The following is a 25329-nucleotide window of genomic DNA, read 5'->3' on the forward strand; positions in this document are numbered from 1 at the left end:
CCTAAAAAACTCCTGGGAAGCAGCAGGAGGCGGGCTTAAACCAGCTGTCGCGGCCACCTGCACGGCCCGCGCGCTAATGGTGTGGCTCGAGCACTTGGATTCCCAATTAAAGGAGAAAGTCTCAAGAGACACAATTCAAAAATCAGTGTCCGTAATGAAAGGTGCAGCAGCTTTTTTGGCGGATGCATCTGTAGATTCGGCCAGACTAGCAGCCAGGGCTGCCGCCTTCTCAAACGCCGCAAGACGTGCCCTTTGGCTAAAATGTTGGCCAGGGGACCTTCAGACAAAAACAAGACTGTGTTCAATACCCTGTGAGAGTGAATTCTTGTTCGGCGCAACGCTAGATGATATCCTCGAGAAAGCCGAGGACAAGAAAAAATCTTTCCCTGGTTTCTCCAACCAGTCTTACAGACGTTCCTTTCGGAATAAAAAATTCATGCGGAGAAAACCTCCGAAAGGGAACAAAGAAACATGGGAGGACAAAAGAAACAAAACCAGAGGTTTTCTATTCAACAAACCCACTCCCGATAATAAAAAAACTCAATGAAGGTGTCCCCCAGGTTGGCGGGAGACTGACCGGGTTTCTTCCAGCCTGGGAAAAATTTTCAAGCAGTCCCTGGATACTAGGCATAGTACGAGAAGGACTCAAGCTAAAGTTCCGCATTCCCCCCATCAACCTCTTCATGGTGACACCGCAGAGACAGTCTCAAGAACAGTCGGCTCTCCAGGAAGAAATTCTAGGCCTAGTTCAGAAGGGAGTCTTACAGGAAGTCCCACACCAGGAAAGAGGCATGGGCTTCTACTCTCCCCTCTTCCTCCGAAAGAAGCCAGACGGATCATACAGGACGATAATAAATCTCAAAAAATTAAACAGTTTTCTCGAGATCCCACACTTCAAAATGGAGACAATAAAATCTTGCGTAAAAATACTCTTTCCCAGGTGTTTCATGACTGTTCTAGATCTACGAGATGCATATTATCATGTACCGATCCACAAGGATCATCAAAAGTACCTCCGGCTAGCAGTGAATATCCAGGGGGAGGTGAAACATTATCAGTTTCGGGCCCTCCCATTTGGGTTAGCTATCGCACCCCGGGTATTCACGAAAATAATGTCGGAAGTGATGGCTCATATACGGGAACAGAATGTCCTGATAGTTCCCTACCTAGACGACCTCCTGGTAGCAGGGACATCATTCCATCACTGCAAACAACAGTTGGATTTGGTTATGACTTCTCTGTCAAGCCTAGGTTGGCTGCTGAACCTTACCAAATCAAAAGTGGTCCCATCACAGGTACAGGAGTACTTAGGGATAGTCCTCGACTCAACCACACAAGTGTGCTATCTTCCTCAGGGGAAGATTCAAAAAAATGACACAGGCTGCGGTGCACTTGTCAGCATCTCCAGTCACCACGCTCAGGAAAGCCATGTCCCTGCTGGGCTCCATGACAGCCTGTATCCCGGCCGTACAGTGGGCACAGTGCCATTCCCGGGACTTACAATGGGAGACTTTAAGTTCAAACCTGTGTCTGGGAGGAAATTTAGACGGGCAGTTAAGTATATCACCAACTACGATACACTCCCTACAGTGGTGGGCGGACCCGATAAATTTTACCAAGGGGGTTCCTTGGGCACTGCCGATAGAAAAAATCCTGACGACGGATGCAAGCCCCTGGGGGTGGGGTGTTCATGTAGACGGTCAGGTGGCACAAGGAAACTGGAGCAAAAATCAAGAGCTAACCTCATCGAACATGAAAGAACTGCTAGTGGTAAAACTCGCCCTAACACATTTCCTAAAACTCCTCCGCTCCTACCACGTAAAAGTCTTCTCAGACAATCAGGTAGTGGTGGCATACCTAAACCACCAAGGGGGTACCAGGTCGCAAACACTGATGGAAGAAACCCGATCCATCTTTCATATCGCAGAACACAATCTGAAGTCCCTAACAGCCCTTTACATAAAGGGTTCAGAAAACCAGACCGCAGACTTCCTCAGCAGAACCCGCTTGAAACAGGGGGAGTGGGAGCTGAAACAGTCGGTGTTCAACCAAATAGTGAGGCGTTGGGGAGAGCCAGAAATAGACCTATTCGCGGACTATCAAAACCGGAAAGTGAGAAAGTTCTGCTCAATCGATCCCCGGGGAGGGCCAGTAGCTCTGGACGCTCTTACAGTCCCCTGGAACTATCGTCTCGCCTACGCGTTCCCTCCAATATCCCTCATTCCCCTAGTCTTGAGGAAAATTCGGGAGGAGGGGGCAACAGTGATAATAATAGCTCCATTCTGGCCTCGCAGGATATGGTTTTCTTGGCTGAGAAAGATGTCCATAGACAGCCCGTGGGTTCTACCAGACACAAAAAATCTGTTGTCCCAGGGCCCAGTGTGTCACCCCAGTGTAAAAAGCCTACATATGACAGCTTGGCTTTTGAAAGGAAGCTATTAAGCAACAAAGGGTTTTCATCTAACCTGGTGTCCACATTGCTACAGAGTAGGAAACTCGTAACCACCAAAATATATGGCAAAGTGTGGAAAAAATTCATGTCTGTATCGGGGGCTGACCCAGGGGGGGAAATCCCAATAGGAAAAATTCTTGAGTTCCTGCAAAAGGGTTTGGAAAAAGGTCTAGCCACAAGTACACTAAAGGTTCCGGTAGCAGCCCTGGGGGCGCTGTATAATTATGATTTAGCCAGAAACCGATGGATCGTGAGATTCATCAAAGCCTCGGGTAGATCAAGACCTGTTTCTTTGCATAATGCCCCTCCATGGGATCTAAACCTTGTTCTAAATGCGCTAACCAAATCTCCTTTCGAACCCCTGGCAGACGCACCCCTAAAGATTCTATCTTTAAAAACAACACTCCTAGTGGCCCTAACCTCAGCCCGCCGTGTTAGTGACATACAAGCATTGTCCGCGTGTCCTCCCTTCACTCAAATTCTCGAGGACAGAGTCATTCTAAAAACAGACCCGGCTTACCTCCCAAAAATCGCATCACAATTTCACAGAACACAAGAGATCTCCCTGCGCTCATTCTGTCCCAACCCCAAGAATGAGGGAGAAAAAACACTACATACCCTTGATGTTAGGAGGTGCCTACTCCAATACTTGTCAGCCACTAGGGAGTGCAGGAAGGATAGGGCTCTGTTTGTCTGCTTCCAGGGTCCACGGAAGGGACAGAAAGCGTCAAAAGCTACGCTAGCGAGGTGGATAAGAGATGCCATCGCCTTATCCTACTCATCCAGCGGGGCGGCCATCCCGGAGAATATAAAAGCGCACTCGACCAGAGCAGTAGCATCATCCTGGGCGGAAAGAGCTGGCGCTTCAATACAACAGATATGTAGAGCGGCCACTTGGTCTTCCCAGTCTACATTTTTCAAACACTACCGCTTAGACTTGACCTCCTCTGATCTCACCTTTGGTCGAAGGGTTCTAGAGGCAGTGGTCCCTCCCTAAAAAGTTACAAATCTATGTAAATCTCTCTGTGGTGCCATCATGGGGATAGAGAAAATTGTAGTTACTTACCGATAACGGTATTTCTCTGATCCCATGATGGCACCCGTATATTCCCTCCCTTTTCACACACAGGTGTGCACATTATAATAATATTGATAATTAGTTTAGTCACGGTGCCTCTGTTAAGTTAAAATTGTTAAGCTTAATTTGTGTAAATATTAAGTTGCAGCTGAAGTTCTGTATAAGGCTCTGTAAACCAACTGATGTGGGAGAGAGGTACGCCCTTTTTCACCTGTAGGTTTCCTGTCCCTGGGGGCGGACCCCTCTCTCCGTGGTGCCATCATGGGATCAGAGAAATACCGTTATCGGTAAGTAACTACAATTTTTTGGCTCCCTCTTGTGGTCACTAGTGGTATGACTCTGAGATTCTTTCCCTAGTTTGGCACCCACCTGGGTCGTTAGTCCAGGGGTGTTGCTATATGAACTTCCTGAATTCTTAGTCTGGTGCCTGGCATCATTGTAATCAGTCCTTTCTGTTTGCTCCTGTCTGCTGGTCTTGGTTCATGCAAAATTAAGCTAAGTCCTGCTTCCTTGTTTTTTGGTTATTTGTATCGCTCTTATTTTTTGTCCAGCTTGTACTAAATGTGATTCCTGATTTTGCTGGAAGCTCTAGGGGGCTGGTATTCTCCCCCCGGACCGTTAGACGGTTCGGGGGTTCTTGAATATCCAGCGTGGATATTTTTGATAGGGTTTTTGCTGACCGTATAAGTCATCTTACTATATTCTGCTATTAGTCAGTGGGCCTCTCTTTGCTAAATACCTAGTTCATTCTTACGTTTGTCTTTTCTTCTTACATCACCGTTATTATTTGTTGGGAGCTTGTATCCAACTTTTGGGGTCTTTTCTCTGGAGGCAAGAAAGGTCTATCTTTTACCTTCTAGGGTTAGTTAGTTCTCCGGCTGGCGCGAGACGTCTAGAACCAACGTAGGCACGTTCCCCGGCTGCTGCTATTTGTGGTGCTAGGATTAGATATATGGTCAGCCCAGTTACCACTGCCCTATGAGCTGTTTTTTTTTGTGTTTGCAGACTTGGTATTTATTGCAGAGACCCTCTGCCATTGGGGTCATAACACCCGCCCCCCACCACATCACCACACAATCCCGCCCCCCCACCACATTACCACACATAATCCTGCCCCCACACATTACCACACATAATCCAGCCCCCGAACCACATTATCCCACGAGGCTCTGTCCCCACACATTACCACACGAGGCTCTGTCCCCACACATTACCATACGAGGCTCCATCCTCACACATTACCACACGAGGCTCTATTACCACACGAGGCTCTGTCCCCACACATTACCACACGAGGCTCCGCCCACCCCACATTACCTCACGAGGCTCCGTCCTCAGATATTACCATATGAGGCTCCGCCCCTCCACCTTACCTCACGAGGCTCCGTCCCCCCACATTACCACACGAGGCTCCGTCCTCACACATTACCATACGAGGCTCCGTCCTCACACATTACCACATGAGGCTCCGTCCCCATACATTACCACACGAGGCTCTGTCCCCACACATTACCATACCAGGCTCTGTCTCTCCACATTACCACACGAGGCTCCGTCCCCCCACATTACCACATGAGGCAGCGTCCCCACACATTACCACATGAGGCTCCGTCCCCCCACATTACCACACAAATCCAGTTTGCTTTTGATTTTACACTGTGAATAAAATGTATTAGTATTCTGATTTTTAATCATTATTATTGTTATTAAATTCATTTTAAGTTAATTTACCACCTGCGTAAGCGCTATTGAATGTTGTCATTATTTACTTACTGAAATGACGACCCATCTTAAGATCTTTGATGGAGGAGCGGAGGTTCTTGGCCAAAATCTCCAGGTAGGCCGGGCTAGCCATCTTCCCATGGATGCGGACCAGATGGCCAGGCCCCTTGGCTGAGAAACAGCCCCACAGCATGATGCTGCCACCACCATGCTTGACTGTAGGGATGGTATTCTTGGGGTCGTATGCAGTGCCATCCAGTCTCCAAACGTCACGTGTGTGGTTGGCACCAAAGATCTCGATCTTGGTCTCATCAGACCAGAGAACCTTGAACCAGTCAGTCTCAGAGTCCTCCAAGTGATCATGAGCAAACTGTAGACGAGCCTTGACATGACGCTTTGAAAGTAAAGGTACCTTACGGGCTCGTCTGGAACGGAGACCATTGCGGTGGAGTACGTTACTTATGGTATTGACTGAAACCAATGTCCCCACTGCCATGAGATCTTCCCGGAGCTCCTTCCTTGTTGTCCTTGGGTTAGCCTTGACTCTTCGGACAAGCCTGGCCTCGGCACGGGAGGAAACTTTCAAAGGCTGTCCAGGCCGTGGAAGGCTAACAGTAGTTCCATAAGCCTTCCACTTCCGGATGATGCTCCCAACAGTGGAGACAGGTAGGCCTAACTCCTTGGAAAGGGTTTTGTACCCCTTGCCAGCCTTGTGACCCTCCACGATCTTGTCTCTGATGGCCTTGGAATGCTCCTTTGTCTTTCCCATGTTGACCATGTATGAGTGCTGTTCACAAGTTTGGGGAGGGTCTTAAATAGTCAGGAAAGGCTGGAAAAAGAGATAATTAATCCAAACATGTGAAGCTCATTGTTCTTTGTGCCTGAACTACTTCTTAATACTTTAGGGGAACCAAACAGAATTCTGGGGGGTTGAGGGGTTGAATAATAAATGACCCTCTGAAAAAACTTTTCTCAATTAAAAAAAAAAATAAACAAAGAAATAACATTCTTTTTTGCTGCAGTGCATTTCACACTTCCAGGCTGATCTACAGTCCAAATGTCACAATGCCAAGTTAATTCCAAATGTGTAAACCTGCTAAATCTGCAGGGGGTTGAATACTACTTGTAGGCACTGTATACACTGCACAGTACCACTCTCTCTATCTATCTATCTATCTATCTATCTATCTATCTATCTATCTATCTATATATATATATATGTAATATATAATTGCCTAGAATACTACTTCCTGCAATTTGTGCCAACTTCCGTGGCTTTGTCCGGAGCTATTGTCCGGAGCTATTGTCCGGAGCTAATGTCCGTAGCTAATGTCCGGAGATAAGTGACGTCACCAGTGTCCTACACCCAGGCAGAGCACAGTGGCCCCAGGCAGAGCACAGGGGCCCCAGGCAGAACATGGGGCCCCAGGCAGAGCACAGGGGCCCCAGGCAGAGCACAGGGGCCCCAGGCAGCATATGGGGCCCCAGGCAGAGCACAGGGGCCCCAGGCAGCATATGGGGCCCCAGGCAGAGCACACACCAAATCGGAGGCCGAGGGGCCCCGCCAACCAAATCGGAGGCCGAGGAGCCCCGCCCACCAAATCGAAGGCCGAGCGGCCCCGCCCACCAAAGCGGAGGCCGAGGGGCCCGGCCCCGCCCACCAAAGCGGAGGCCGAGGGGCCCGGCCCCGCCCACCAAAGCGGAGGCCGAGGGGCCCCGACCACCACATCGGAGGCCGAGGGGCCCCGCCCACCACATCGGAGGCCGAGGGTCCCCGCCCACCAAATCGGAGGCCGAGGGTCCCCGCCCACCAAATCGGAGGCCGAGGGTCCCCGCCCACCAAATCGGAGGCCGAGGGTCCCCGCCCACCAAATCGGAGGCCGGTCCCCGCCCACCAAATCGGAGGCCGAAGGTCCCCACCCACCAAATCGGAGGACGAGGGGCCTCACCAACCAAATCGGAGGCCGAGGAGCCCCGCCCACCAAAAGTAAGTGCGGCCCCAAAAGTAAGTGCGCCCCCGGGTGCAAAAGTAAGTGCGCCCCCGGGTGCAAAAGTAAGTGCGCCCCCGGGTGCAAAAGTAAGTGAGCCCCCGGGTGCAAAATTAAGTGCGCCCCCGGGTGCAAAATTAAGTGCGCCCCCGGGTGCAAAAGTAAGTGCGCCCCCGGGTGCAAAAGTAAGTGCGCCCCCGGGTGCAAAAGTAAGTGCGCCCCCGGCAGGGTGGATAAAAATCAATGTTTTTTTAAAAAAATCAAAAAAATCGGATTTTTTTGATTTAAATCGGATTTTTTTGATTTAAATCGGATTTTTTTCAATAAACTGCTTTTTGAGGAAAATATTTTACCATCCAAAGGTTCTTCCATCATGAGATAAAGCTGAGTTGTTTAACTCAGTAGAATAAAGGCTGTATATGTGTAACATTCACAATGCCATGCTCTTCCAGAGGTTTCTGTAGGATGCTGACTATCCAACAAGTTTGGGCATGTCAACTGAATGGAAAAAGAAACTAAACCAAAAGTGAAACCAAGCTAGAAGTGTGGAATTAAAGGGGCAGTATGAACAAAATGTGGAGGCTCTTAATAGTTTATACAATTAAGACATGCTGCTTTTAAACACCTACCTATTGCCATATAGTAAAACAAAAAAGATTTTTACTTACTTTGGGGTCCCCCCCTCACCCTGGCGTTAGATCGTTGCCCCTAGTTTCGTCCGTGTAACTATGGGCGCACATGCGCACTGCTCTCACTTCTCATTTTAATCGTGATTTATATTAAAAAAACCTTTTGATTTAAATCAGTGATTTAAATCATGATTAAAATCATGATTTAAATCGATCCGATTTAAATAGAAAAAAATCTTTTGATTTAAATCGTGATTTAAATCATGATTTAAATCGGCGTGATTTAAATCAATCCACCCTGGCCCCCGGGTGCAAAAGTAAGCGCGCCCCCGGCCCCGGGTGCAAAAGTAAGCGCGCCCCCCAGTCCCGTGTGTGAAAAGTGTTGCTGTAAAGCTGGTAGCGCTGTTCAAGCACCATGTATTTCCTTCAGGAAATGCCCATCTAATATATAATTGCCTAGAATACTACTTCCTGCAATTTGTGCCAACTTCCGTGGCTTTGTCCGGAGCTAATTTCCTGAGATAATGTCCGGAACTAATGTCCGGAGCTAATGTCCGGAGATAAGTGACGTCACCAGTGTCCTACACCCAGGCAGAGCACAGGGGCCCCAGGCAGCATATGTGGCCCCAGGCAGAGCACAGTGGCCCCAGGCAGAGCACAGGGGCCCCAGGCAGCATATGGGGCCCCAGGCAGAGCACAGTGGTCCCAGGCAGAGCACAGGGGCCCCAGGCAGCCTATGGGGCCCCAGGCAGAGCACAGTGGCCCCAGGCAGAGCACAGGGGCCCCAGGCAGCATATGGGGCCCCAGGCAGAGCACAGGGGCCCCAGGCAGCATATGGGGCCCCAGGCAGAGCACAGTGGCCCCAGGCAGAGCACAGGGGCCCCAGGCAGAACATGGGGCCCCAGGCAGAGCACAGGGGCCCCAGGCAGCATATGGGGCCCCAGGCAGAGCACAGGGGCCCCAGGCAGAGCACAGGGGCCCCAGGCAGCATATGGGGCCCCAGGCAGAGCACAGGGGCCCCAGGCAGCATATGGGGCCCCAGGCAGAGCACAGGGGCCCCAGGCAGCATATGGGGCCCCAGGCAGAGCACAGTGGCCCCAGGCAGAGCACAGGGGCCCCAGGCAGAACATGGGGCCCCAGGCAGAGAACATGGGGCCTCAGGCAGAGCACAGGGGCCCCAGGCAGCATATGGGGCCCCAGGCAGAGCACAGGGGCCCCAGGCAGCATATGGGGCCCCAGGCAGCATATGGGGCCCCAGGCAGAGCACAGTGGCCCCAGGCAGAGCACAGGGGCCCCAGGCAGCATATGGGGCCCAAGGCAGAGCACAGTGGTCCCAGGCAGAGCACAGGGGCCCCAGGCAGCTTATGGGGCCCCAGGCAGAGCACAGTGGCCCCAGGCAGAACATGGGGCCCCAGGCAGAGCACAGTGGCCCCAGGCAGAGCACAGGGGCCCCAGGCAGAGCACAGGGGCCCCAGGCAGCATATGGGGCCCCAGGCAGAGCACAGGGGCCCCAGGCAGCATATGGGGCCCCAGGCAGAGCACAGTGGCCCCAGGCAGAGCACAGGGGCCCCAGGCAGAACATGGGGCCCCAGGCAGAGCACAGGGGCCCCAGGCAGCATATGGGGCCCCAGGCAGAGCACAGGGGCCCCAGGCAGCATATGGGGCCCCAGGCAGAGCACAGGGGCCCCAGGCAGCATATGGGGCCCCAGGCAGAGCACTGCGATATTTTGGACCACTGTGCGGTGTTTCAGACCCCCTGTGTGATGTCTGGGGCCCTGTTCTTAAGTATATTAAAGATTTTAAAGTAACGTATATTAAAGTATATTATAGATCAAATTTGACACGTTTATGAGCACCATTGAGTGATATACTCAAGAATGACATAATTTTTCAACATTTTATGGTTTCAAACTGTAAACACTCAGAGTTTTTTTTACTTCAACCAGAAAACCTTAACGGTTCATAAAAAACTTGACTGTTCAGGATATGATAAAAGTCATAGTATTCTGAATCTTTAACTTATAAAGATACCTTTACATGGGGTGATTATTGGTTCCAGAGAGGCTTTCGGCCGATAATCATACACATGGCTGGTGACAGGACAATACAATATAAACGTTCAAAGGTAAACACTGATAATATTAAAATCTAATATATAATTGCCTAGAATACTACTTCCGGCAATTTGTGCCAACTTCCGTGGCTTTGTCCGGAGATAATGTCCGGAGATAAGTGACGTCACCAGCGTCCTACACCCGCTCAGGGTGGACAAAGATATATGCCTTCGTGGTGCGCGGCACTTTTCTGATTGGTTGCCGCCTGCCGCGAGCGACCAATCAGAAATGTACCGTACTGTCAAGAATTGTCAAGAGCTGGTGAGTGCAGCCATTTTTTGTTCTTTCTTACTATTATTTATTAATTGTATTATTCTTATATTTGAATAAATAAAGTATATATGGATTCTAGACTCCCGATTCTGTAGAATCGGGCTGCCATCTAGTATATATATATATATATATATATATATATATATATATATATATATATGTATATATATATATATATATATATATATGTATATATATATATATATATACACTGCATAGTACCACTCCATTTATATATATATATATATTTATATATATAATATACAGTACAGACCAAAAGTTTGGACACACCTTCTCATTTAAAGATTTTTTCTGTATTTTCATGACTATGAAAATTGTAAAGACAAAACACACGGCACTCAAGGATCCTGTGTGGTGCCCAAGTCAGGTTTCCAGCCCGTCAATCCAATAGTAATAAGTCACTTGGCACTCAAATGGTTTCTTTCAGATGAAAAAAGTGAACATCCCATTTATTTGTGCATCCAGTTCAAAGATTATTTAAACGTTTTCGGTCAAATCACAAGACCTTCATCAGAAATATCTTTAACAAAACTGAAATACAGACAAAAATCAAATACAGATTAGCGACAATCCTTCATACGATGCACAAAAGAGAATAACGGATTCATGGTGTATTTGATGACGAATACATCCATCACGTGATGCAGAGAAAGTGAACAACCGTGGCGTTCAGAGTAAATCCAGGATGGTGTTCCGTGAGTCGTGAAGGTATCTGAATCAAAGGCTGACGCTGTGAACAATTGGTAAGGAAAAAACGGCTAGAGAAAGACAAAACATGGTGACAAATAGCTTGAGCCCTATAGAAGGACTCCTGATGTGGCCGTGGCCAATATGGCCTGAAGGATACTGGGTACAATAGTGATCCGGGTGCTGGAGTACCGTGCTGTACACAAAGGTACCTAATAGCGACCTATAATAAAGACGTGATATATAGGTTAATACCGTGTCCATAAGTAGCACTGTAAAAAATGTATGAAAATTGTAAATTCACACTGAAGGCATCAAAACTATGAATTAACACATGTGGAATTATATACTTAACAAAAAAGTGTGAAACAACTGAAAATATGTCTTATATTCAAGGTTCTTCAAAAGTAGCCACCTTTTGCTTTGATGACTGCTTTGCACACTCTTGGCATTCTCTTGATGAGCTTCAAGAGCTAGTCATCGGGAATGGTTTTCACTTCACAGGTGTGCCCTGTCAGGTTTAATAAGTGGGATTTCTTGCCTTATAAATGGGGATGGGACCATCAGTTGTGCTGTGCAGAAGTCTGGTGGATACACAGCTGATAGTCCTACTGAATAGACTGTTAGAATTTGTATTATGGCAAGAAAAAAGCAGCTAAGTAAAGAAAAACGAGTGGCCATCATTACTTTAAGAAATGAAGGTCAGTCAGTCCGAAAAATTGGGAAAACTTTGAAAGTGTCCCCAAGTGCAGTTGCAAAAGCCATCAAGCGCTACAAAGAAACTGGCTCACATGAGGACCACCCCAGGAAAGGAAGACCAAGAGTCACCTCTGCTTCTGAGGATATGTTTATCCGAGTCACCAGACTCAGAAATCGCCGTTTAACAGCAGCTCAGATTAGAGACCAGGTCAATGCCACACAGAGTTCTAGCAGCAGACACATCTCTACAACAACTGTTAAGAGGAGACTTTGTGCAGCAAGCCTTCATGGTAAAATAGCTGCTAGGAAACCACTGCTAAGGACAGGCAACAAGCAGAAGAGACTTTTTGGGCTAAAGAACACAAGGAATGGACATTAGACCAGTGGAAATATGTGCTTTGGTCTGATGAGTCCAAATTTGAGATCTTTGGTTCCAACCACCGTGTCTTTGTGCAACGCAGAAAAGGTGAACGGATTGACTCTACATGCCTGGTTCCCACCGTGAAGCATGGAAGAGGAGCTGTGATGGTGTAGGGGTGCTATGCTGGTGACACTGTTGGGGATTTATTCAAAATTGAAAGCATACTGCACCAGCATGGCTACCACAGCATCTTGCAGTGGCATGCTATTCCATCCTGTTTGCGTTTAGTTGGACCATCGTTTATTTTTCAACAGGACAATGACCTCAAACTCCCCTCCAGGCTGTGTAAGGGCTATTTGACCATGAAGGAGAGTGATGGGGTGCTCCGCCAGATGACCTGGCCTCCACAGTCACCTGACCTGAATCCAGTCGAGATGGTTTGGGGTGAGCTGGACCACAGAGTGAAGGCAAAAGGGCCAACAAGTGTTAAGCATCTCTGGGAACTCCTTCAAGATTGTTGGAAGACCATTCCCGGTGACTACCTCTTGAAGCTCATCAAGAGAATGCCAAGAGTGTGCAAAGCAGTCATCAAAGCAAAAGGTGGCTACTTTGAAGAACCTAGAATATAAAACACTAGAAGGCAGCCCGATTCTAAAGAATCGGGAGTCTAGAATCCATATATACTTTATTTATTCAAATGTAAGAATAATACAATTAATAAATAATAGTAAGAAAGAACAAAAAATGGCTGCACTCACCAGCTCTTGACAATTCTTGACAGTACGGCACATTTCTGATTGGTCGCTCGCGGCAGGCGGCAACCAATCAGAAAAGTGCCGCGCACCACGAAGGCATATATCTTTGTCCACCCTGAGCGGGTGTAGGACGCTGGTGACGTCACTTATCTCCGGACATTATCTCCGGACAAAGCCACGGAAGTTGGCACAAATTGCCGGAAGTAGTATTCTAGGCAATTATATATTAGATTTTAATGTTATCAGTGTTTACCTTTGAACGTTTATATTGTATTGTCCTGTCACCAGCCATGTGTACGATTATCGGCCGAAAGCCTCTCTGGAACCAATAATCACCCCATGTAAAGGTATCTTTATAAGTTAAAGATTCAGAATACTATGACTTTTATCATATCCTGAACAGCCAAGTTTTTTATGAACCGTTAAGGTTTTCTGGTTGAAGTAAAAAAAACTCTGTTTACAGTTTGAAACCATAAAATGTTGAAAAATTATGTCATTCTTGAGTATATCACTCAATGGTGCTCATAAACGTGTCAAATTTGATCTATAATATACTTTAATATACGTTACTTTAATCTTTAATATACTTAAGAACAGGGCCCCAGACATCACACAGGGGGTGTGAAACACCGCACAGTGGTCCAAAATATCGCTGTGCTCTGCCTGGGGCCCCATATGCTGCCTGGGGCCCCTGTGCTCTGCCTGGGGCCCCATATGCTGCCTGGGGCCCCTGTGCTCTGCCTGGGGCCCCTGTGCTCTGCCTGGGGCCCATGTTCTGCCTGGGGCCCCTGTGCTCTGCCTGTGGCCACTGTGCTCTGCCTGGGGCCCCATATGCTGCCTGGGGCCCCTGTGCTCTGCCTGGGGTCCCATATGCTGCCTGGGGCCCCTGTGCTCTGCCTGGGGCCCCATGTTCTGCCTGGGGCCCCTGTGCTCTACCTGGGACCACTGTGCTCTGCCTGGGGCCCCATATGCTGCCTGGGGCCCCTGTGCTCTGCCTGGGGCCCCTGTGCTCTGCCTGGGGCCCCATGTTCTGCCTGGGGCCACTGTGCTCTGCCTGGGGCCCCATAGGCTGCCTGGGGCCCCTGTGCTCTGCCTGGGACCACTGTGCTCTGCCTGGGGCCCCATATGCTGCCTGGGGCCCCTGTGCTCTGCCTGGGGCCACTGTGCGCTGCCTGGGGCCCCTGTGCTCTGCCTGGGGCCCCATATGCTGCCTGGGGCCCCTGTGCTCTGCCTGGGGCCCCATGTTCTGCCTGGGGCCCCTGTGCTCTGCCTGGGGCCACTGTGCTCTGCCTGGGGCCCCATGTTCTGCCTGGGGCCACTGTGCTCTGCCTGGGGCCCCATAAGTTGCCTGGGGCCCCTGTGCTCTGCCTGGGACCACTGTGCTCTGCCTGGGGCCCCATATGCTGCCTGGGGCCCCTGTGCTCTGCCTGGGGCCACTGTGCTCTGCCTGGGGCCCCATATGCTGCCTGGGGCCACTGTGCTCTGCCTGGGGCCCCATATGCTGCCTGGGGCCCCTGTGCTCTGCCTGGGGCCCCATATGCTGCCTGGGGCCCCTGTGCTCTGCCTGGGGCCCCTGTGCTCTGCCTGGGGCCCCATGTTCTGCCTGGGGCCCCTGTGCTCTGCCTGGGGCCACTGTGCTCTGCCTGGGGCCCCATATGCTGCCTGGGGCCCCTGTGCTCTGCCTGGGGCCCCATATGCTGCCTGGGGCCCCTGTGGTCTGCCTGGGGCCCCATATGCTGCCTGGGGCCCCTGTGCTCTGCCTGGGGCCCCATGTTCTGCCTGGGGCCCCTGTGCTCTGCCTGGGGCCACTGTGCTCTGCCTGGGGCCCCATATGCTGCCTGGGGCCCCTGTGCTCTACCTGGGGCCCCATATGCTGCCTGGGGCCCCTGTGCTCTGCCTGGGGCCACTGTGCTCTGCCTGGGGCCCCATAGGCTGCCTGGGGCCCCTGTGCTCTGCCTGGGACCACTGTGCTCTGCCTGGGGCCCCATATGCTGCCTGGGGCCCCTGTGCTCTGCCTGGGGCCACTGTGCTCTGCCTGGGGCCCCATATGCTGCCTGGGGCCCCTGTGCTCTGCCTGGGTGTAGGACACTGGTGACGTCACTTATCTCCGGACATTAGCTCCGGACATTAGCTCCGGACATTAGCTCCGGACATTAGCTCCGGACAAAGCCACGGAAGTTGGCACAAATTGCAGGAAGTAGTATTCTAGGCAATTATATATTAGATAATTTCATTTGTTTCACACTTTTTTGTTAAAGGGAACCTACCACCCCGTTTTTTAAAAATTAGATAAAAATAATGTGAAATAGGGGCAGAGCTGGGCTTTACATTAGTGCCTCTTTGGTGCCTTTACACCCCCGTTAGGCTGCCCAAATACCTTTGTGAAGTGGCCGTTTTCTGCTGTCACTCAAGTGGGTCAGGTCGGATGAGCGTGGTCACAGCGCTGTTTGTCCCCCAGGATCCTGCTCATCATTACGTTGGTGGCGTAGTGGTGTGCGCATGTCCAAAGAAGATCCACTGCCCAGGAGATGAATAACGGCGCGGTCTTCGCTATTCAGCCGTTTACCGGTGGGCGCGGCCATCTTTCCTGTGGCCGCGCCTGCGCAGATGGAGCACTCTGCTGCCCGGGACTTCAGGAAAATGGCCGCCGCGATCTCCATCTGCGCACGCGCGGAATCCCGCGGCCATTTTCCTGAAGTCCCGGGCAGCAGAGCGCTCCATCTGCGCAGGCTGAGTGTATTGGGGGACACTCACTTGGCGCGGGATTAATGTAGCCAGGCACAACTTTCTAACAAAACAGTCCATGCGGTTTATTAAAAATGCCATAAACCGGGTTATGCAAAGTACATTACTTATAGCTCATAAAACACAACAAGCACCAACAGTCCCTTTGGTACCTGACGGGAGCTCCTGCTCCACCTGCCGACTCCTTTAACAGTCTTCTGGGTAAGCTGCCTAACGGGGATCACCAACTTGCCTGGTCAATACACAGTAGTCAGTCCAGACCTCACCGAAGGACTCCAGCTTCCCCACACAGTAACTGTCACTGGCTCCGCAGATCCCGGTCCTCACCTCGTGCTATTCAGGGATCCGGTCCTCCTCGCAGGACCTCCCAACACCCAGGTAGCCAGGACCCCGCCTGGTGGCCTAGTCCAGGTACTCTTCAGGACGTGCTTCCCCAGCCGGGAACGTCCAATACCCAGGCCACCCGAAGCCAAGTCTCACGGTCTCAGGTGCTTGCAGGACCCTAGTCATTCCTAGGACAATCCAGCACCTTCACCGGTCAGGTCCATACACAGGAACCACACAGGACCTACCGGACACACCTCTCAGCTCCACACACCCGGAGCTCACAACCAACACTGACCCACACCCTGGTCACGTTACATACTGGTAACCACTCCCCTGGGTGGGAGTGTGTGTGTGGCTAGTCTGACCCTCCCATCTCTCATGACTAGCCCTGCCAATCTCCCATGAGAACTATACACATAACACAAACTCTTGAGGGACTACAGGTCCCAGCAGACCAACTTACAATCAGATTGACAGTGCAGAGTAACCTCCTCTGCAACACACATGTTGGCCATTTACAATCCTGCCAAACTTTCTCTCTTCACCATCACGCCTCCAAGCGCATACTGGGGAGATCATGCAGCGCCCCCTACCTGTTACAGGGGTTACTGCATCACATATATCACAATATATATATATATATATATATATATATATATATATATATATACTGCACTGTGTTTTGGGTCATTGTCCTGCTAGAAGACCCATGACCTCTGAGGGAGACCCAGCTTTCTCATACTGGGCCCTACATTATGCTGCAAAATTTGTTAGTAGTCTTCATACTTGATAATGTCATGCACACGGTCAAGCAGTCCAGTGCCAGAGGCAGCAAAGCAACCCCAAAACATCAGGGAACCTCCGCCATGTTTGACTGTAGGGACCGTGTTCTTTTCTTTGAATGCCTCTTTTTTTCTCATGTAAACTCTATGTTGATGCCTTTGCCCAAAAAGCTCTACTTTTGTCTCATCTGACCAGAGAACATTCTTCCAAAACGTTTTAGGCTTTTTCAGGTAAGTTTTGACAAACTCCAGCCTGGCTTTTTATGTCTCAAGGTCAGAAGTGGGGTCTTTTTGGGTCTCCTACCATACAGTCCCTTTTCATTCAGATGCTGATGGATAGTAGGGGTTGACACTGTTGTACCCTCGGCCTGCAGGGTAGCTTGAACTTGTTTGGATGTTAGTCGAGGTTCTTTATCCAACATCCGTACAATCTTGCGTTGAAATCTCTTGTCAATTTTTCTTTTCCGTCCACATCTAGGGAGGTTAGCCACAGTGCCATGGGCTTTAAACTTCTTGATGACACTGCGCACGGTAGACACAGGAACATTCAGGTCTTTGGAGATGGACTTGTAGCCTTGAGATTGCTCATGCTTCCTCACAATTTGGTTTCTCAAGTCCTCAGACAGTTCTTTGGTCTTCTTTCTTTTCTCCATGCTCAATGTGGTACACACAAGGACACAGGACAGAGGTTGAGTCAACTTTAATCCATGTCAACTGGCTGCAAGTGTGATTTAGTTATTGCCAACACCTGTTAGGTGCCACAGGTAAGTTACAGGTGCTGTTAATTACACAAATTAGAGAAGCATCACTGTTGTGAACTCTGTTTTCGGGCTCCCTCTTGTGGTCACTGGTGGTATGGTGTGACTTCTGCTTTGGGCTCCCCCTGGTGGCTTTGTTTATTATCCTGCTGGTCTCTGGCTATCAGCTGGTTCGTTATCCTCTGGGAGGTTCCTATATAGCTCTGTTTTACTTCCACTTGTTGCCGGCTGTCGATGTAATCAGTGCTACTCAGATTCCTTCTGACTACCTTGCTCCCAGTCCATCCAGGACAAGCTAAGTTTTGTTTGCTCATTTTTTGATCAGCAGTGTTTATCATGCTTTCTTGTCCAGCTTGCTAAAATGTGATTCCCTCGCTTGCTGGATGCTCTAGTGGACTGAGTTTCTCCCCACACACCATTAGTTGGTGCGTGGGTTCTTGAAATCTCAGGATGGATATTTTGTAAGGGTTTTTTATTGATCGCATAGACCCCTGCTCTATTTTCTGCTTTCTAGTACTAGTGGGCCTCTTTTGCTGAATCTGATTTCATCCCTACTTATGTGCCTTCTTCTTACTTCACCGTTAATATTTGTTGGGGGCTTCTATATCTTTGGGGATTATTTCTCTGGAGGCAAGCGAGGTCTTTCTTTCTCTTTAGGGGTAGCTAGTTCCTCAGGCTGGCTCGAGACGTCTAGGAAATTTTTTAGGCACGTTCACCGGCTACCTCTAGTTGTTTTGGATAGGTTCAGATTTGCGATCAGTCCAGTTACCATCTCCCTAGAGCTTGTCCTTAGTTTATTCACTTGCTGGTCTATTCGTGATCCTCAGCCACTAAGGATCATAACAGTACAGCCGTCCGATAAAGTGTTAATTGCATGGCAGAAGCAGGAGAAAAGAAGCCTTGAGAATTTTTTTTTTTTTTTTTTTGTTGCCGTGTGTCTAGCTGCTGTGGCTAGCTTCTCTCCTCCTCTTAATCTTGGTGTGGCTCTGAGTTCAGCTGCTGACATGGATGTCCAGAGCTTGGCTTCCAGTCTGGATCATCTTGCTGCTAGGGTTCAAAGTATTCAGGATTTTGTTGTTCACAGTCCTATGTCAGAGCCTAGAATACCTATTCCGGAGTTGTTTTCTGGAGATAGATCTAGGTTCCTGAATTTTAGGAACAATTGTAAGTTGTTTCTTTCTTTGAAACCTTGTTCCTCTGGTGATGCCGTTCAGCAAGTTAAGATTATCATTTCCTTTTTGCGTGGTGACCCCCAAGATTTGGCCTTTGCATTGGCGCCAGGGGATCCTGCATTGCTTAGTGTAGATGCGTTTTTTTCTAGCCCTTGGATTGCTCTATGAGGAACCTAATCTTGAGAACCAGGCTTAAAAAACGTTATTGGCCCTCTCGCAGGGGCAAGATGAAGCAGAGGTATACTGCCAGAAATTTCGGAAATGGTCGGTGCTTACTCAGTGGAATGAGTGTGCCCTGGCTGCAAATTTCAGAGAAGGTCTTTCTGAAGCCATTAAGAATGTCATGGTGGGGTTTCCTACGCCTGCAGGTCTGAATGAGTCAATGACTCTGGCCATTCAGATTGATCGGCGTTTGCGGGAGCGCAAACCTGTGCACCATTTGGCGGTGTCTTCTGAACAGACACCTGAATCTATGCAATGCGACAGAATTCTAACCAGAAGTGAACGGCAAAATTATAGATGGCAAAATGGGTTGTACTTTTACTGTGGTGACTCAGCTCATGTTATCTCAGCATGCTCTAAGCGCAAAAAAAAGGTTGATAAATCTGTCACCATTGGTACTTTACAGCCTAAGTTCATTTTGTCTGTTACCCTGATTTGTTCCCTGTCATCTTACCCGGTTAATGCTTTTGTAGATTCAGGTGCCGCCCTGAGTCTGATGGATTGGTCATTTGCCAGGCGCTGTGGTTTTGATTTGGAGCCTTTAAAATTCCCTATTCCACTAAGGGGAATTGATTCTACACCATTGGCTACAAATAGACCTCAGTACTGGACACAAGTGACCATGTGCATGACTCCTGTTCATCTGGAGGTGATTCGCTTTCTTGTACTGCATAATTTGCATGATGTCGTCGTGTTGGGTCTACCATGGTTGCAGACTCATAATCCAGTCCTGGATTGGAAAGCTATGTCTGTGTCAAGTTGGGGTTGTCAGGGAATTCATGGTGACGCTCCTGTGGTGTCAATTGCTTCGTCCACTCCTTCTGAAGTCCCTACGTTTTTGTCAGACTACCAGGATGTATTTGAGGAGCCCAAACTCAATTCTCTACCTCCTCATAGGGACTGTGATTGTGCTATAAATTTGATTCCTGGTAGTAAGTTTCCTAAGGGACGACTTTTCAATTTATCTGTGCCGGAGCATGCTGCCATGCGGAGTTATATAAAGGAGTCTTTAGAGAAGGGACATATTCGCCCGTCCTCATCCCCTCTTGGTGCAGGATTCTTTTTTGTGGCTAAAAAGGATGGTTCCCTGAGACCCTGTATTGATTATCGCCTTTTGAATAAAATCACGGTCAAATTTCAGTATCCTTAGCCATTGTTAACTGATTTGTTTGCTCGCATTAGGGGGTCTAGTTGTTTCACCAAGATAGATCTTCGTGGTGCGTATAACCTTGTGCGTATAAAACAGGGTGATGAATGGAAAACTGCATTTAATACGCCTGAAGGCCATTTTGAGTACTTGGTGATGCCTTTTGGACTTTCTAATGCTCCTTCAGTCTTTCAGTCCTTTATGCATGACATCTTCCGTGAATATCTGGATAAGTTTATGATTGTGTATCTGGATGATATTCTGTTTTTTTCGGATGATTGGGAGTCTCATGTTAAGCAGGTCAGGATGGTCTTTCAGGTCCTACGTGACAATGCTTTATTTGTGAAGGGCTCAAAATGTCTTTTTGGAGTCCAGAAGATTTCTTTTTGGGGTTTCATTTTTTCTCCTTCTACTATTGAGATGGACCCAGTCAAGGTTCAGGCTATTCATGACTGGACGCAGCCTACATCTGTTAAGAGTCTTCAGAAGTTCTTGGGTTTTGCTAATTTTTACCGTCGCTTCATAGCTAATTTTTCTGGCGTTGTTAAGCCTTTGACGGATTTGACCAAGAAGGGTTCTGATGTGACTAATTGGTCTTCTGCGGCTGTGGAGGCCTTTCGGGAGCTGAAGCGTCGGTTTTCTTCGGCTCCGGTCTTATGTCAGCTAGATGTCTCACTTCCCTTCCAGGTGGAGGTTGATGCTTCCGAGATTGGAGCGGGGGCTGTTTTGTCGCAGAGAAGCCCCGATGGCTCTGTGATGAAGCCATGTGCTTTCTTTTCAAGAAAGTTTTTGCCTGCCGAGCGGAATTATGATGTCGGTAATCGGGAGCTGTTGGCTATGAAGTGGGCATTTGAGGAGTGGTGACATTGGCTCGAGGGAGCTAAACATCGTGTGGTGGTCTTGACTGACCACAAGAATTTGATTTATCTCGAGTCGGCCAAGCGGCTGAATCCCAGACAGGCTCGTTGGTCGTTGTTTTTCTCTCGTTTTGATTTCATGGTCTCGTACCTGCCGGGTTCGAAGAATGTGAAGGCTGATGCTCTTTCTAGGAGTTTTGTGCCTGACTCTCCTGGAGATTCAGAGCCGGCTGGTATCCTTAGAGAAGGGGTGATTTTGTCTGCCATCTCCCCAGATTTGCGACGTGTGCTGAAAGAGTTTCAGGCGGATAGACCTGACCACTGTCCACCGGAGAGACTGTTTGTCCCGGATAGATAGACCAACAGAGTCATCTCCGAGGTTCATTCTTCGGTGTTGGCGGGCCATCCTGGAATATTTGGTACCAGAGACTTGGTGGCCAGGTCTTTTTGGTGGCCTTCCTTGTCGCGGGATGTGCGTTCCTTTGTGCAGTCTTGTGGAATTTGTGCTCGGGCGAAGCCTTGCTGCTCTCGTGCCAGTGGTTTGCTGTTACCTTTGCCTGTCCCGAAGAGGCCTTGGACGCACATTTCCATGGATTTTATTTCAGATCTCCCTGTCTCTCAGAGAATGTCTGTTATCTGGGTGGTGTGTGATCGTTTTTCTAAGATGGTCCATTTGGTGCCCTTGCCTAAGTTGCCTTCCTCCTCCGAGTTGGTTCCACTGTTTTTTCAAAATGTGGTTCGTTTGCACGGGATTCCTGAGAACATTGTTTCTGACAGAGGATCCCAGTTTGTGTCTAGATTTTGGCGGACCTTTTGTGCTAAGTTGGGCATTGAATTGTCTTTTTCGTCGGCCTTCCATCCTCAAACGAATGGCCAAACCGAGCGAACTAATCAGACCTTGGAGACTTATTTAAGATGTTTTGTTTCTGCTGACCAGGACGACTGGGTTACTTTTTTACCGTTGGCCGAGTTTGCCCTTAATAATCGGGCTAGTTCTGCTACTTTGGTTTCTCCTTTTTTTTTGTAATTCGGGGTTTCATCCTCGTTTTTCCTCGGGTCAGGTGGAGCCTTCTGACTGTCCTGGAGTGGATGTTGTGGTGGATAGGTTGCATCAGATTTGGAATCATGTGGTGGACAATTTGAAGTTGTCACAAGAGAAGGCTCAGCTCTTTGCCAACCTCCGTCGCTGTGTGGGTCCCCGACTTCGCGTTGGGGACTTGGTGTGGTTGTCTTCTCGCTTCGTTCCTATGAAGGTCTCCTCTCCTAAGTTCAAGCCTCGGTTTATCGGTCCTTATAGGATTGTGGAAGTCCTTGGCCCTGTGTCATTCCGTCTGGACCTCCCGGCATCATTTGCTATTCATAATGTGTTCCATCGCTCGTTGTTGCGGAGGTATGTGGTACCTGTGGTTCCTCCGGTTGAGCCTCCTGCCCCGGTGCTGGTTGAGGGAGAATTGGAATACGTGGTGGAGAAGATCTTGGATTCTCGTGTTTCTAGGCGGAGGCTCCAGTATTTGGTCAAGTGGAAGGGCTATGGTCAGGAGGATCATTCTTGGGTTGTCGCCTCTGATGTTCATGCGGCCGATTTGGTTCGTGCCTTCCATGTGGCTCATCCTGATCGCCCTGGGGGTTTTCATGAGGGTTCGGTGACCCCTCCTTAAGGGGGGGTTACTGTTGTGAACTCTGTTTTTGGGCTCCCTCTTGTGGTCACTGGTGGTATGGTGTGACTTCTGCTTTGGGCTCCCCCTGGTGGCTTTGTTTATTATCCTGCTGGTCTCTGGCTATCCGCTGGTTCGTTATCCTCTGGGAGGTTCCTATATAGCTTTGTTTTACTTCCCCTTGTTGCCGGCTGTCGATGTAATCAGTGCTACTCAGATTCCTTCTGACTACCTTGCTCCCAGTCCATCCAGGACAAGCTAAGTTTTGTTTGCTCATTTTTTGATCAGCAGTGTTTATCATGTTTTCTTGTCCAGCTTGCTAAAATGTGATTCCCTCGCTTGCTGGATGCACTAGTGGACTGAGTTTCTCCCCACACACCATTAGTTGGTGCGTGGGTTCTTGAAATCTCAGGATGGATATTTTGTAAGGGTTTTTTATTGATCGCATAGACCCCTGCTCTATTTTCTGCTTTCTAGTACTAGTGGGCCTCTTTTGCTGAATCTGATTTAATCCCTACGTATGTGCCTTCTTCTTACTTCACCGTTAATATTTGTTGGGGGCTTCTATATCTTTGGGGATTATTTCTCTGGAGGCAAGCGAGGTCTTTCTTTCTCTTTAGGGGTAGCTAGTTCCTCAGGCTGGCTCGAGAAATCTAGGAAATTTTTTAGGCACGTTCACCGGCTACCTCTAGTTGTTTTGGATAGGTTCAGATTTGATCAGTCCAGTTACCATCTCCCTAGAGCTTGTCCTTAGTTTATTCACTTGCTGGTCTATTCGTGATCCTCAGCCACTAAGGATCATAACACATCACATGATTTTGCGAACAGTGCCAATACTTTTGCCCACCCCCTTTTTTATGTTTGGTGTGGAATTATATCCAACTTGGCTTTAGGACAATTCTTTTTGTGTTTTTTCATTTAAGACAAATTAAATGAAGATAATAATACCAAAGAATTTGTGTTTGCAATCATTTTCAGGAAGAAACTGAGTATTATGTGACAGAATTGCAGGGGTGTCAATTCTTTTGGCCATGACCGTATATATATATATATGTATATATATATATATATATATATATATATATATATATATATATATATATATATATATATATATATATATATATATATAATATATCCTCCCTTTTAGTTGACTGTCTGAGCCGACCAGATCTGGGCCTGTCCTGGGTGATTCCAAGCAGCTTATGTTTCTGCAAAATTCTTACGACTGTACTCTGATTACAGCTGACCTTCCTTGCGATCTGGGGGCCAGTATGACCCTCTTCATGTAGCACCACAACTCGCACACGATCCTCCGCTGACAAAAATCTGAAGGCTCCCATCATAAAACTCTACAGTATGATTCACTAGATAGACCAACAGATAAAACAAACAAACAAAGCAGCAGATGTGATGCAATGTAATGCAATGTGATTGGCTGCCATATCCAGGTTATGATTGGTCACCAGAACCTCATCTGTGATTGGCTAATTTTGGATCTGAAGCTGTACAATATTTAGTTGTGCTTTCAATTCCCATATTATTGCAATAATTTCAGGCAAAACTGCTTCAAAAGCTAAAAATATTACAGGGAGAGAATGCAAAATTGTATTCTGAACAAAACCATATATAATATGTCATATTAGCATCGAAGATATTTGACAGAAAACGCTTAAAACTTGAAAAATCAATTTATCCTATGCAGGACTTTTGAACACCTGTATATACTGCACAGTACCGAGATATATATATATATATATATACAGTGGGGCAAAAAAGTATTTAGTCAGTCAGCAATAGTTCAAGTTCCACCACTTAAAAAGATGAGAGGCGTCTGTAATTTACATCATAGGTAGACCTCAACTATGGGAGACAAACTGAGACAAAAAAATCCAGAAAATCACATTGTCTGTTTTTTTATCATTTTATTTGCATATTATGGTGGAAAATAAGTATTTGGTCAGAAACAAACAATCAAGATTTCTGGCTCTCACAGACCTGTAACTTCTTCTTTAAGAGTCTCCTCTTTCCTCCACTCATTACCTGTAGTAATGGCACCTGTTTAAACTTGTTATCAGTATAAAAAAGACACCTGTGCACACCCTCAAACAGTCTGACTCCAAACTCCACTATGGTGGAGACCAAAGAGCTGTCAAAGGACACCAGAAACAAAATTGTAGCCCTGCACCAGGCTGGGAAGACTGAATCTGCAATAGCCAACCAGCTTGGAGTGAAGAAATCAACAGTGGGAGCAATAATTAGAAAATGGAAGACATTCAAGACCACTGATAATCTCCCTCGATCTGGGGCTCCACGCAAAATCCCACCCCGTGGGGTCAGAATGATCACAAGAACGGTGAGCAAAAATCCCAGAACCACGCGGGGGGACCTAGTGAATGAACTGCAGAGAGCTGGGACCAATGTAACAAGGCCTACCATAAGTAACACACTACGCCACCATGGACTCAGATCCTGCAGTGCCAGACGTGTCCCACTGCTTAAGCCAGTACATGTCCGGGCCCGTCTGAAGTTTGCTAGAGAGCATTTGGATGATCCAGAGGAGTTTTGGGAGAATGTCCTATGGTCTGATGAAACCAAACTGGAACTGTTTGGTAGAAACACAACTTGTCGTGTTTGGAGGAAAAAGAATACTGAGTTGCATCCATCAAACACCATACCTACTGTAAAGCATGGTGGTGGAAACATCATGCTTTGGGGCTGTTTCTCTGCAAAGGGGCCAGGACGACTGATCCGGGTACATGAAAGAATGAATGGGGCCATGTATCATGAGATTTTGAGTGCAAACCTCCTTCCATCAGCAAGGGCATTGAAGATGAAACGTGGCTGGGTCTTTCAACATGACAATGATCCAAAGCACACCGCCA

The 25329-nt window shown here is 48.3% G+C and overlaps 1 protein-coding gene and 1 long non-coding RNA gene across 14 annotated transcripts in view; one reads left to right on the top strand and one right to left on the bottom strand.

The window, feature by feature from the left end:
- Positions 1-25329, top strand: part of SOX6 (SRY-box transcription factor 6) — a 739261-nt gene that overhangs the window by 357864 nt on the left and 356068 nt on the right. The window lies entirely within an intron of this gene.
- LOC143809531 (uncharacterized) lies at positions 10695-11277 on the bottom strand. The gene is made up of 2 exons (XR_013222321.1): positions 11125-11277; positions 10695-11007 (listed from the first exon to the last, which is right to left on the bottom strand). It is a non-coding gene; the product is annotated as an uncharacterized LOC143809531 (long non-coding RNA).

The sequence above is a fragment of the Ranitomeya variabilis genome, chromosome 2 (genome assembly GCF_051348905.1).
Source record: "Ranitomeya variabilis isolate aRanVar5 chromosome 2, aRanVar5.hap1, whole genome shotgun sequence".
Classification (NCBI taxonomy): domain Eukaryota; kingdom Metazoa; phylum Chordata; class Amphibia; order Anura; family Dendrobatidae; genus Ranitomeya; species Ranitomeya variabilis.